The sequence below is a fragment of the Ovis canadensis genome, chromosome 2 (genome assembly GCF_042477335.2).
Source record: "Ovis canadensis isolate MfBH-ARS-UI-01 breed Bighorn chromosome 2, ARS-UI_OviCan_v2, whole genome shotgun sequence".
Taxonomy (NCBI): Eukaryota; Metazoa; Chordata; class Mammalia; order Artiodactyla; family Bovidae; genus Ovis; species Ovis canadensis.
The window spans coordinates 156,191,641-156,206,345 of record NC_091246.1 but is presented as its reverse complement, the minus strand read 5'-3'; positions in this window follow the sequence as shown (position 1 = coordinate 156,206,345).

Below are 14,705 nucleotides of genomic sequence, written 5' to 3'. Positions count from 1 at the left end.
AAGTCATGACGATACACCCACTGGCTCCCCTGCATTGTTTGGTTCTTCTTCGGAATTACGAGATCTGTTTCAGGCAATATCAAGCTTCCAGTCAGCACCAGCATGAATCAACACAACAGTAATAACCACTCCACATTGGCTTAGCTCAGTACCTGGTCCTCTGGGAGTGTGGTCAGAAAGATGAGTGTTGTAGTTCAAATAAATGCACAGATGTTCAAAGTCAGCCACCACTTCCCCAGGTACAGTAGCAAGGTATAAGCCAGATGGTGAGTGCTTGGTGTAATGGTGGACTTCAGTTAGGAGACTGGGGTTCTACTTCTGACCCTTCCCTGGTTGTAAGCCTCAAGCAAGCCACACAACTTTTCTGACCCTGATCATATGAGGGTAAGAACATCTGACTCCTCAGTTTAACCCCCACAGTGGTATCCTGGGAAGAAGAAAAAATGGATACTTGGATTTATAACAAGCCATTTAAAGATTATTGAGAGCAAGGCGGTACCAGGATGATTGTTCAAGAAGCTACCAGAACTATAGTAATTGGAGAGAACTATGAGGGCTGGTATAAACTGAACCTCAGATAGGAAATTCCAGAAAAAGCTGAAGATTTGAGCTAGATAACAGCAGGGAGGAACCTGGGGAGGATGATAAGATACGTGGGAAGCAAAGAAGGCAGCGCCGCACATTTGCCTTTCCTGAGTGCGATCTGAAGGCCAACCACCCAAAGGAAGTGCAAACGGAAGAGGGCGCCAGTCTCTCTGTCCCGAAACAGAAGGTGAATTGCAGGGGAAGAGAGGCTGCTCAAAGAGACACCAGGCAGTGAGGACCCCACACTAACGGAGGCCCACCAGGGCCATCACTTGAACCACAGAATCACAGGAAGTAAGAGGTTTGATGTGAACTCCAAATCTGAAAGGAAACCAGAATGATCTTAGAGAATGTCTTGGAATGACTGAAAATATCTTGAAGAGGAACTAGGCTGGTAAGAGAAAGTTGTGGTGATAGAAAGCCGCAGGGACTGTTCCCTTTCCCTCCTGAGGAACAAAGCCCTGCACCGATGGGCTGTGGCCCTATGTGGCCAGAAGTCCCTAAGATACAGTCTCAGTTCAGTTCAGTCGCTCAGTCGTGTCTGACTCTTTGCAAACCCCATGAATCGCAGCACACCAGTCCTCCCTGTCCATCACCAACTCCCGGAGTTCACTCAGATTCACATTCATTCAGTCAGTGATGCCATCTAGCCATCTCATCCTCTGTCGTCCCCTTCTCCTCCTGCCCCCAATCGCTCCCAGCATCAAAGTCTTTTCCAATGAGTCAACTCTTCGCATGAGGTGGCCAAAGTACTAGAGCTTCAGCTTTAGCATTATTCCTTCCAAAGAAATCCCAATTCTAGCAATCAGAATCCAACAACACATTAAAAAGATCATACACCATGACCAAGTGGGCTTTATCCCAGGGATGCAAGGATTCTTCAATATCCGCAAATCAATCAATGTAATTCACCACATTAACAAATTGAAAAATAAAAACCATATGATTATCTCAATAGATGCAGAGAAGGCCTTTGACAAAATTCAACATCCATTTATGATAAAAACTCTCCAGAAAGCAGGAATAGAAGGAACATATCTCAACATAATAAAAGCTATCTATGACAAACCCACAGCAAACATTATCCTCAATGGTGAAAAATTGAAAGCATTTCCCCTAAAGTCAGGAACAAGACAAGGGTGTCCACTTTCACCGCTACTATTCAACATAGTTCTGGAAGTTTTGGCCACAGCAATCAGAGCAGAAAAAGAAATAAAAGGAATCCAAATTGGAAAAGAAGAAGTAAAACTCTCACTGTTTGCAGATGACATGATCCTCTACATGGAAAACCCTAAAGACTCCACCAGAAAATTACTAGAGCTAATCAATGACTATAGTAAAGTTGCAGGATATAAAATCAACACACAGAAATCCCTTGCATTCCTATACACGAATAATGAGAAAGTAGAAAAAGAAATTAAGGAAACAATTCCATTCACCATTGCAACGAAAAGAATAAAATACTTAGGAATATATCTACCTAAAGAAACTAAAGACCTATATATAGAAAACTATAAAACACTGATGAAAGAAATCAAAGAGGACACTAATAGATGGAGAAATATACCATGTTCATGGATTGGAAGAATCAATATAGTGAAAATGAGTATACTACCCAAAGCAATTTACAAATTCAATGCAATCCCTATCAAGCTACCAGCCACATTTTTCACAGAACTAGAACAAATAATTTCAAGATTTGTATGGAAATACAAAAAACCTCGAATAGCCAAAGCAATCTTGAGAAAGAAGAATGGAACTGGAGGAATCAACTTGCCTGACTTCAGGCTCTACTACAAAGCCACAGTCATCAAGACAGTATGGTACTGGCACAAAGACAGACATATAGATCAATGGAACAAAATAGAAAGCCCAGAGATAAATCCACACACATATGGACACCTTATCTTTGACAAAGGAGGCAAGAATATACAATGGAGTAAAGACAATCTCTTTAACAAGTGGTGCTGGGAAAACTGGTCAACCACTTGTAAAAGAATGAAACTAGATCACTTTCTAACACCGCACACAAAAATAAACTCAAAATGGATTAAAGATCTAAATGTAAGATCAGAAACTATAAAACTCCTAGAGGAGAACATAGGCAAAACACTCTCAGACATAAATCACAGCAGGATCCTCTATGATCCACCTCCCAGAATTCTGGAAATAAAAGCAAAAATAAACAAATGGGATCTAATTAAAATTAAAAGCTTCTGCACAACAAAGGAAAATATAAGCAAGGTGAAAAGACAGCCTTCTGAATGGGAGAAAATAATAGCAAATGAAGCAACTGACAAACAACTAATCTCAAAAATATACAAGCAACTTATGCAGCTCAACTCCAGAAAAATAAACGACCCAATCAAAAAATGGGCCAAAGAACTAAATAGACATTTCTCCAAAGAAGACATACAGATGGCTAACAAACACATGAAAAGATGCTCAACATCACTCATTATTAGAGAAATGCAAATCAAAACCACAATGAGGTACCACTTCACACCAGTCAGAATGGCTGCAACCCAAAAATCTGCAAGCAATAAATGCTGGAGAGGGTGTGGAGAAAAGGGAACCCTCCTACACTGTTGGTGGGAATGCAAACTAGTACAGCCACTATGGAGAACAGTGTGGAGATTCCTTAAAAAATTGCAAATAGAACTACCTTATGACCCAGCAATCCCACTTCTGGGCATACACACCGAGGAAACCAGAATTGAAAGAGACACATGTACCCCAATGTTCATCGCAGCACTGTTTATAATAGCCAGGACATGGAAACAACCTAGATGTCCATCAGCAGATGAATGGATAAGAAAGCTGTGGTACATATACACAATGGAGTATTACTCAGCCGTTAAAAAGAATTCATTTGAATCAGTTCTGATGAGATGGATGAAACTGGAGCCGATTATACAGAGTGAAGTAAGCCAGAAAGAAAAACACCAATACAGTATACTAACACATATATATGGAATTTAGGAAGATGGCAATGACGACCCTGTATGCAAGACAGGGAAAGAGACACAGATGTGTATAACGGACTTTTGGACTCAGAGGGAGAGGGAGAGGGTGGGATGATTTGGGAGAATGACATTCTAACATGTATACTATCATGTGAATTGAATCGCCAGTCTATGTCTGACGCAGGATGCAGCATGCTTGGGGCTGGTGCATGGGGATGACCCAGAAAGATGTTATGGGGAGGGAGGTGGGAGGGGGGTTCATGTTTGGGAATGCATGTAAGAATTAAAGATTTTAAAATTTAAAAAATAAAAATAAAAAAAAAAACAAAGAAATCCCAGGGCTGATACAGTCTAAGGCCCAGTAAAAGCCAACCCAGTGGGGGAGGGGACATCAGCCAGTACAGGCCCAGGGTTTACTGATGGATAATTTAGCTCATTTCATCCCAGTTCAACAGGATCTATGCCGGGCACAATCAAGGGGATTAAGATACTAGCCCTTGCCCACTAGAAGCTCTTAGGCCAAAGGGAAATTGGTGAGCCAACAAACCAATGTGGAAAGTCTAGAAATGGCTCAATGAGTGGTGAGGGATGTAATTGTGATAAAGTCATGTATAGTGAAAAAAAAAAGGAAAAGAAATATGTTAACTGTGGAGATTAGTGAATCCCATGCAGATCTTTAATATTTTGAGCTTTTTATTATAGAAATTTTCAAGCATATAAAAAAGTTGAGTGAATAATATATTGAACCCTCAGGTACCCATTGCAGAGCTTCAACCACACAGCCAATTTTGTTTGATCTTTAATAGTGAGCAACCTCCTCTGCCCCGACTACCACTTCTTCCTCTCCCTTCTTTTTTTCTGTATTATTTTAGAGCAAATTCCAAACCTTAAATAATCTTATCTAGAAATACTTCAGTATGTTATCTCCAAGAGATAAGTGCTCCTGTGTGTGCATATACTCCCTCCCCCAACTCAACTGAATTTTACAAATATTGTGGAGCAAAGGGAGTATTTATGCAAACCATCCAAGAATCCTGCACCATAAAAGGGAGACTGGCATGGCTATACAAGCCACAAAGGCCAGAAACCAAAACCAAAACAAAACCACACACACACACACACACACACACACACACACACACACACACACACACACGAAGAAGAACAGAGGCAGTAACAGCCACAGAAATGACTGCTGTGGAATCTGAGAAACCAGAAGTGGACTTCTGGAGAGGAAGCAGAAAATGAAGATGACTTTCAAGTGGAAAGAAAGAAAAAGGTAAACATGCTCTTGTCAGGGGAAACAAGAGGTGTAATAAATACCTCCTGTTGAGGAAAAGGATAAAGAGAACACTTAAAATAATTCTGAGGTCACTCAGGAAAAAAAAAATGGGTTGAGGTTAGGAATAAAGAAGGGTAAATTAACAGTAGTAAAAACTGAAAATGATTTATTCAACAATTATTAAGTTCCTCTTGTACAATAGGCTTTCTTTCAGCTCAGTTCAGTTCAGTCTCTCAATCGTGTCTGACTCTGCGACCCCATGAATTGCAGCACACCAGGCCTCCCTGTCCGTCACCATCTCCCGGAAGTCACTCAAACTCACATCCATGGAGTCGGTGATGCCAGTCAGCCATCTCATCCTCTGTCATCCCCTTTTCCTCCTGCCCCCAATCCCTCGCAGCATCAGAGTCTTTTCCAATGAGCCAACTCTTCGCATGAGGTGGCCAAAGTATTGGAGCTTCAGCTTTAGCATCATCCCTTCCAAAGAAATCCCAGGGCTGATCTCCTTCAGAATGGACTGGTTGGATCTCCTTGCAGTCCAAGGGACTCTCAGGAGTCTTCTCCAACACCACAGTTCAAAAGCATCAATTCTTCGGCACTCAGCTTTCTTCACAGTCCAACTCTCACATCCATACATGACCACAGGAAAAACCATAGACTTGACTAGACGGACCTTAGTCAGCAAAGTAATGTCTCTGCTTTTGAATATGCTGTCTAGATTGGTCATAACTTTTCTTCCAAGGGGTAAGCATCTTTTAATTTCATGGCTGCAGTCACCATCTGCAGTGATTTTGGAGCCCAGAAAAATAAAGTCTGACACTGTTTCCACTGTTTCCCCATCTATTTCCCATGAAGTGATGGGACCAGATACCATGATCTTTGTTTTTTGAATGTTGGGCTTGAAGCCAACTCTTTCACTCTCCACTTTCACTTTCATCAAGAGGCTTTTTAGTTCCTCTTCACTTTCTGCCATAAGGATGGTGTCATCTGCATATCTGAGGTGATTGATATTTCTCCCGGCAATCTTGATTCCAGCTTGTGTTTCTTCCAGTCCAGCGTTTCTCATGGTGTACTCTGCATAGAAATTAAATAAGCAGGGTGACAATATACAGCCTTGACATACTCCTTTTCGTATTTGGAACCAGTCTGTTGTTCCATGTCCAGTTCTAACTGTTGCTTCCTGACCTGCATATAGGTTTCTCAAGAGGCAGGTCAGGTGGTCTGGTATTCCCATCTCTTTCAGAATTTTCCACCATTTATTGTGATCCACACAGTCAAAGGCTTAGGCTTTCTTTAGATGGAACTCAAGTCCAAGGAGGGTATAGCATCTTGACTCCATGTCTTTAGGGAGTCACCTTACCCCAGGATAGTCTCCCTGCCTCCAGCAAGGCTGATGCTAATACTTCAGGATCTCAACATTTTCATCCAAATAGGATAGGATAGATGAATGATCAATCAATAGTTAATTAGAGAAAGCAGTGACAGAGAACCTCAGCCAAGAAAAATGAAGAGCCAAAGGAAATAGAGGAAAAATTTCAGAGGAAATATCAGAAGACTAAAAGAAAATACACACAAACATGTTAAGATAAGCAAAACTTCATCTAAATGATTTGCATACAGTATTTCATGACATCTTCACAACAATCATGAGAGATGATAGCTGTCATTCCATTTTACAGATGAGAGGAATAAACCTCACAGAAGTTAAGAGATTCTCCAAGGCTTTATAGCTTGTTAATTGGTGAAGTTTCTCTGGGAATCTTTTAATATCAAATATAGAGCTGTCTCCATTATCCCATAAGAACGCAGGCTGGAGATGAAGCTTAGAAATCTCCAGAAAGATACAGAGGATATGATAACTTGGGCTTAAGAAATAGAGCTGAATTTGAAGAGAGAAATCTATGTATGAAAGGACTGCTTTGGGACTAATCAAATTCCTCAGTGGGAAAAGAGCCACCCAAGTTCAGATTTCCAGATTTTTTGTTTAAAAGTTTGGAAAAATCATGGAAGCGAACCAGTTTGAAAGGAAAGATGCAGTTTTTATACCTGAACCCTCAAAAGAAAGAGTGCACGCAGAAAAAGGAAAATGTGCACAGGATGCCTCTCCTGTGTCCAGCAAAAGGCATGAGTCTGGGGGAAAGGTCAAGTGCATCTTAGGACAGGAGCTGCGGCAGTGGATAAACAAAAGCTGACCCCTTCAGTGAAGTATTTGTTATCAGCCTGGAAGATGTAGATACAAAAATGTTAATGTTTTCTATTAGAGCTTTCCAAATCAATCTGAATAACTGCAAAAGCATATCTGGATGACCTGTATGCACAGTTTATCAGCAGGTATGAAACAAAACCCCAGGCTCAAGTTTGTGCTAGTCTTTTCAGCCCTGGTCTCATTGGGGTCAATCATACCGCTATTATAACTATCCAAAAGCTGTGAAAAAAGAAGAAAGGCAGGCTTACCACATAAATGTTCTTTGTGAACAAAAGTTTCAGAATAGTTTGAAAAGAATGTGAGAAAACTGAGTCTTCTAAGGCTTTCTAGAGTCAAGAAACTGCCCGTATTAGCCAGAACCACATCTGTATTAAAACAGCAATTTATCAGAAATAAAATAATTTTGGTCAATACTGTGTGTCCAGAAGATTTTTTTTTTCCTTTTTTTTTTTTAAAAGGTCTATCAATTATTCAAGTTTAAAAATCACTAGATTGGAGAGAGGGATATTTATTTAGCTGTCTGTGCTAGCTAGCCATTTGAATATAGTACTCTGAGAGTATCACAAGCAAAAATGCTACAGGTCATAAAATTTAAAGTGAAACGTTTTATCATTTCTATCCATGCATTCGTAGAGACTGAAATTAATTTCTTAAAACATAGGGAATTGGGTAGAGAAGTGAAGAACCAAAGTCATGCACCCCCTTAAAGATTTCAGAAAAATGAAACATTTTTTTTAATGATATAAAAAGTGTTCTCTCCACAGAAATATAGTCAAAGGCTTTTAAGAATAAAATAGATATTGTCACAAAAGGAAGAGCACAGACAGATAAATCCAAGGTGAAGACACTGGAGCAGAAATAGTGAAATCAAAGAACAGATGAAACAGAATGGAGATGATGAGAGCACAGAAGGGTCACAGAAGAGCAGAAACACTCCCTCCAAAAGCTAAAGAAGAGAGAACTGCTGCAAGATTAAAATAGGCAGAAAAAGGCACCAGAAGAGGGAGCCTAGAGATAATGGAAGGGTTTAACCAAACACATCAAGTGCAAGGAAAGACTGAGTGATGAGCTCGACTGTGGACTGATGAAGAAACAAGCCATCTGACAGTGGACATCATGGGTCAAGTGATTCTAAGGGAGCCAAATTTCAAAGCAAGTATGCACTCCTGGGTGGACATGCTGCTTAGTTCTTCCAGGCTTTTAAAAATCCAGTCAACTGCACTTTTCCATGGCAGACACTTATGAGGAAGGTGAAGTGACCTATAGAGTGAAACGAGGAGCCAGTGATCATTTAAAAATGAAAGAGGGCAGATGTTGGGAACTAGACACCACTATCTTTTTAAGGACAGATTAGGGGACTTTTGTAGGAAATTTTCTATTGCATAGAGCATTTGTTCAGTGCTCAACAAAGTAAAAAAATTTTTTCAGCCATTATTTCTACAAATAAAATTTATGCCCCTTGCTTTCTTCTTCTGGGTGTCTTATAATGCAAGTGTTAGCTCATTTGATGTTGTCTCATATGGACACGACTGAGTGACTTCACTTTCACTCTTCACTTTCATGCTCTGGAGAAGGAAATGGCACCCCACTCCAGTGTTCTTGCCTGGAGAATCCCAGGGACAGGGGAGCCTGGTGGGCTGCCGTCTATGGGGTCGCACAGAGTCAGACACGACTGAAGCGACTCAGCAGCAGCAGCAGCATGTGTTCTCTAAGCTATCTTCAATTTTTAAATTATTTTTTCTTTTTGCTACTCTGATTAGATGAGTCCCATCCCTTGTCTTCAAGTTCATTGATTCTTTATTCTTCATCTTATCTGCTTTTGAACCCCTCTAGTGTAGGAAAGTTATGACCAACCTAGACAGCATATTAAAAAGCAAAGATATTACTTTGCCAACAAAGGTCCATCTAGTCAAGGCTATGGTTTTTCCAGTAGTCATGTATGGATGTGAGAGTTGGACCATAAAGAAGGCTGAGTGCTGAAGAATTGATGCTTTTGAACTGTGGTGTTGGAGAAGACTCTTGAGAGTCCCTTGGACTGCAAGGAGATCCAACCTGTCCATCCTAAAGAAGATCAGTCCTGAGTGTTCATGGGAAGGACTGGTATTGAAGCTGAAACTCCAATCCTTTGGCTACCTGACACAAAAAGCTGACTTGTTTGAAAAGACCCTGATGCTGGGAAAGATTGAAGGTGGGAGGAGAAGGGGATGACAGAAGATGAGATGGTTGGATGGCATCACCAACTCAATGGACATGGGTTTGGGTAAACTCTGGGAGTTGGTGATAGACAGGGAGGCCTGGCGTGCTGTGGTCAATGGGGTCGCAAAGGGTCAGACATGACTAAGCAACTGAACTGAACTGAGTATATTTTTCAGTTCTTTTATTATCTTCTTTGTGACTTCTACTGGTACTTTCTTATAGTTTCAATGTCTTTGTTCTATCACTGTGTTCATTTATTCTTCTCCCTAGTTCAGTGACTAATTTAATGACTGCTACCTTGAACCCTATCAGGGTAAATGAAATCTGATTCATTTAGGTTTTTTCTGAAGTTTTATCTTGTTCTTTCATTTGGAAGATAGTCTTCTGTGTCTTCAGTTTGCTTGACTCTCTGTCGGTTTCTATGCGATAGATAAAACACAAAAACAAAACACCACTTCCAGTCTTGAAGGAGTGGCTTCCTGTAGGAGATGAACTTTGTCATTCAATCCTGCCGTAGTTTATCATAGTTGTCTCTCAGACTTTTGTGACTATTAAAGCAGCTATATTCAATAACTCCCAGTAATTGAGGATGTACCAAGATTTCAGTGTTCAAGGCAGGGAGGCTCTTTGTACCTAAATTTGGACTGATTGAAAGCCAGACCTTCAGCGAGCAGCTTTTAAAATTATGCAAAAATATATACTCCTGTAAGACCACAAGCATAAGCCCTGCAGGCCACCACAACCAGGCAATCTGGAGATATCCTCTGGGCAGCAGTCACAAATTTAAGGGTTCCAGACAAGCATATAAGTTCTTCTTTGGGAGATACTAGCAAGCTGGAGAAAGGCCAAGTTAACATCTACAGTCTACATTCTTTGAGAGCAGCTCTGTAGGCTAATAGATGCGTGTCCAACACAAAGCCTGCTCCTCAGGCCAGAGCTCCAGGACAAGCAAAAGACCTCCTTCACAGAAGGATGGTGGTGGGTTGCCCAGTCTGCTATCTGTGCAGTATTCTGGGGGTGGTAGCCTGCCAAGAGTCATCACTCCAATTGCCCGCAGGACCCAGGAATGCAAGCCCCCTTCTCCCCCTGTCACCAGAGCTAGACATCAAAGCAGCATTCCCTGGAAATATCCACAAAACTGGGGGCACAAGACATAAAAATCAGGGAGCCAGACACATGCAAAGCTCTCTTTAGGGGACACTGGCACTCTGGAGCATGCCAGAGGGAGAATGCAAAGATAGCACCTGCCTCTATGTCCTCTCTGGAGAAGGAAATGGCAACCCACTCCAGTAGTCTTGCCTGGAAAATCCCATGGATGGAGAAGCCTGGCAGGGTACAGTCCATGGGGTTGCAAAGAGTCGGACACAACTGAGCAACTTCACTTTCCTTTTCCCTATAACATCTGGAAAGGATTATAGTCAGCCCCTAGATGCATGTTTAATTAGAAGCCTGACCCTCAGGCCACAGCTATTATAGTTAGCTAACATGCATCCTTCACAGAAAGACCAAGCTCCTGGGTCTGTGACCATGAAGACACATGAGTACCTAGTACAGGTGGGGAAATGGCAAACAGCTCAATGTCACTAGAATTCAAGGCAGGGAATAACAGAAAATGTGGCTGGAAATCGGGAGATTCTTATATCGTCTGTCAAGGAGCCGAGACTTGACTCTGGGCGATTGTTAAAAGAAGGAGCTTTGGCATGTTTGCCTTTTAGAAGGTTCATCTTCCTCTTGGCTTTGGTGTGGAGAGTGGTTTGGAGGAGGGGATCAATCCATAGGCAGAGAGACATAGGGATGGAGAAGAGGAGGCATACTTGAAAAAGATTTGGACAGCAAATTATGCAGGGTCTTATGGTTATTTGTTGTGGGTGGGAGGAGGCCAGAAAGACCCATGGGTTCCGATTTGTGTGATTCAAGGAATGGTGGTTCCATTAAATGGATCAGGGAAACAGAAGGTGGAGGGAGGGAGTGATGAATTCTGTTTGGATCATGCTACATTGAAGATAGGAGGCAGATGGCTATGACTGGTGATCAGAGGAAAGTTCTGATAATAGAGATATAGATTTGAGCATTGGGTTATCACAAAGCTAGTAGCTTAATACAAATATAGTCTCTTACAGTTTTAGAAGTTAGAGGCTAATATCAGTCTCACTGAGCTAAAGCCAAGATGTCAGCAGGGCAGGTCCCTCCTGGAGGCTCTAGGGGAGAATCTTCCTTGCCTTTTCCTGCCTCCAGGGGCCACTGACATTTCTTGGCTGGTGGCCCTTCCTTCATCTTCAAAGCCACCAGTGTAGCGTCTTGTTTCTGTCATCACACTGCTTTCCTCTCTCTCCCCCTGCCTCCCTTTTATAAGGACACTTGTGATTACATTGGGGCCACACAGATGACCCAGGATAATTTTTGCATCCTAAGATCCCTTTTGCCAAAAAAGGTAGCAGTCACAGGTTCTAAAAGTTAGAACCTGGATATATTTGGAGGCCATTATTTAGCCTACTATAGGTGTTGTTGGCATGAAGTTCACAAGAGTATGTATAGTCAGTGGGATGGATGTGTGTGGAGAGAAGAGCATTAGATCAAAGTCAAAAAAGTTAAGGGAGTGAGTACTGGAAGAAGGAACCTAAAGAAGATGCAGAAGAGAGTCTGGCCAGGAAGAGGAGAATAGGAAAGAGCTGCTGTCAAGGAGGCAGAGAGTAACAGGAAATAGGGAGTGGTTATAGAGCTGCAGGTGAAACTGCGTAAACCCTCTGGAGGTTCCTGGGCATCTTCTCCATCCATGGAGTACAGGGATAGAAAACCCATGGCAGAGGATAGCAGTAGTGGGCAATGAGGAAGAGTGGACTCCTTTTTGACAAGTTGTCCAGAAAGAGAAGAGAAAACTAGTAGCGACTAGAAAGCAATGCAGACTCAATGGAAGCTATTTTATTTTGCTGAACAAAGCAAAATAAGAAACGACTTAAAAGGTGTGAGTCTAGAGCATGCTTCTGGGCTGAACAGAAAGAGCCCATAGATGGGAGAAGCTAAATGTTTGTGCAGGAGAGGGAATCCCTGATAGAATGAAGTCTCAAAATAGGGTAATGAATATGAACTCCAGGAGACAGATAAACAAAATTTGAAATACCTATGGTGACTCAGAGGATAAAGCGTCTGCCTGCAATGCAGGAGACCAGGGTTCAATCCCTGGGTTGGGAAGATCCCCTGGAGAAGGAAATGGCAACCCACTCCAGTATTCTTGCCTGGAGAATCCCATGGACAGAGGAGCCTGGCGGGCTACAGTCCACGGGGTCGCAAAGAGTCAGACACGACTGAGAGACTTCATTTCACTTTATCCTTTGATCCAGCTTCTAGGGATTTATCTTACAAAAAAAATCTTGTGAAAATACTCACATAAGAGGAAAAAATGTACAAGACTCTTAAAAGGCAGAAGGTGTACAAGAGTGTTCAGGGCAACATTGCTTATAACAGGAAAAACTAGAAGCAACTGACTTGTCTATCAGCAAAGGATTAGTTAAGCTCTGAAGTTGAGAATAGCTTTAAAATCCTACAGTATAAAGGTTTCCCTGTGTATGATATGATTTATAAACATTATAAAGGAAGATATTACAGAATTGATAATAAAACATACAGTTCCTATAGATCTCATAAACACATAAAGACTTGAAAGAAAATGTTTCTAGTCTACCTAGTATTTAAAGAATTCTTTCAACTGCATTTTTAAATGACAACCTAACAGGAAAATGACCAGAAGCTGTAAACTAGCATTTCAGAGAAGAAAAAAATCAAATAGCTTATAAATATATATTTTTAGTAATCAATGTCATTAGAGATGAGAGATATACAATGAGATACCAACATTTTGTTTATAAGATCAATAAAAATTAGAAATATTGATATCTGTTATATGTATGAAGAAAAAGACATTCTTAAACAGGGTTAATGGAATTTAAATATATACAAGTTTTATAGTTTTTATAGAGAAGTTTGGTAGTATTTATTAAAATGCTTTATATACCTGCCTTTTAACTTAGCAATTTCGCTTCTAAAAATCTGTCTTATAGAAATATTCTACATATGCACGTGAAACTTTGAACAAGTATGTGTTTTATTGGTTTGTACTTTGTTATTTGCTGAAATTGTGAAAATCTGGACATGACCTGAATGTCTAATACATGAAGAGCAGTCAAATACACTCTGTAAGGAATACTGGGCAGCGATTCAGAAGAAAGAATTAGATCTAGATGTAATAAATGATACAGAAGTAGATTTATAATAAGTAAACAAGCAAAAATATAGCTAAATTCCAGGTATAGCATGATCTCACTTTTGGAAACAAAAATATTTCCATGTACTTGACAAAATAAGGACTTGATAATACATCGATACGGATGAATTGCAGATGCATTATGTTAAATGAATGAAGCCACATTCAAAAGACTGCACCCTGTCTATTCTATTTATATGACCCTCTGGAAAAAGCAAAACTATAGGAACAGAAAATAGGTCAATGGTTGCCATGGTGGGGGTTGAGAAGGTCATTATAGAGGGGCATGAGGGGTTTTTGTGTGTGTGTGAGTGGGAATGAAAATATGCCATATCTCAACTACAGTGATGGTTCTACAACCATATGTATTTGTATGCTGCAAAAGGTGAATTTTACTGTATGTGAATTATACTCCAGTAAATCTAACTTTTAAAAGATCATAAAGGTTCCCAGCAAATTGTTACTAATAGTTAGCTCTTGGAGAATGGGACAGGGGAAGTACAGAAAGGGAAGAATCTTTCATTTTTTACACTTCAGTATAATTTGGATTATTTTTAGAAAGCATACAGTACTTTTGGAATTTTGGAAAAAGTTTAAATAAACATGGCATACTCAAATAGCAGAATGCTATACAGCCATCAGAAGCAGATTTACATGTACTGACACATAAATGCATTCATAAGCATTGCTAAGCGGAAAACTGCAAATGATGCAAAAATAATCATAGTTTTGGAAAAATGTAATAAAATTTTGTGTATACGTATATGTTTAGGTATATATGAGGATGTGTATGTCTGTCTATGCGTGTGTGCAAATCAGGATTTCTTCCAAATATTTAACAGTAATTTAACAGTACTTACTTTTGAGGAGCAGTATCATTGTGGGTTTGTGGAGGGGATTACTGTTATTTTCAGCTCTGCCTGAATGGTTATGAGAGTATATCATTTCTATAATTATTTAAAAAATTATGTTTTTGAAATAACTGAAGAGGTTGCTTTGTCTAAAAGGAGGACTATTCATTCTCTGAGAGTGGAAGCAAGATCTGGACAGTTTTAGGAAATTTTGTAGACTGGACAATAGAAGAGTCAGTAATTTTGGTCTCAGTTTTATCAGTAAAATGGGTCATCTAGGGAATGTATGTTGGGGAGGGGAAGGAGTCAAAGGAAAGTGCTAAGATCTGGAATAACTTTTAAGGGGCTTGCTGAGGAAGGA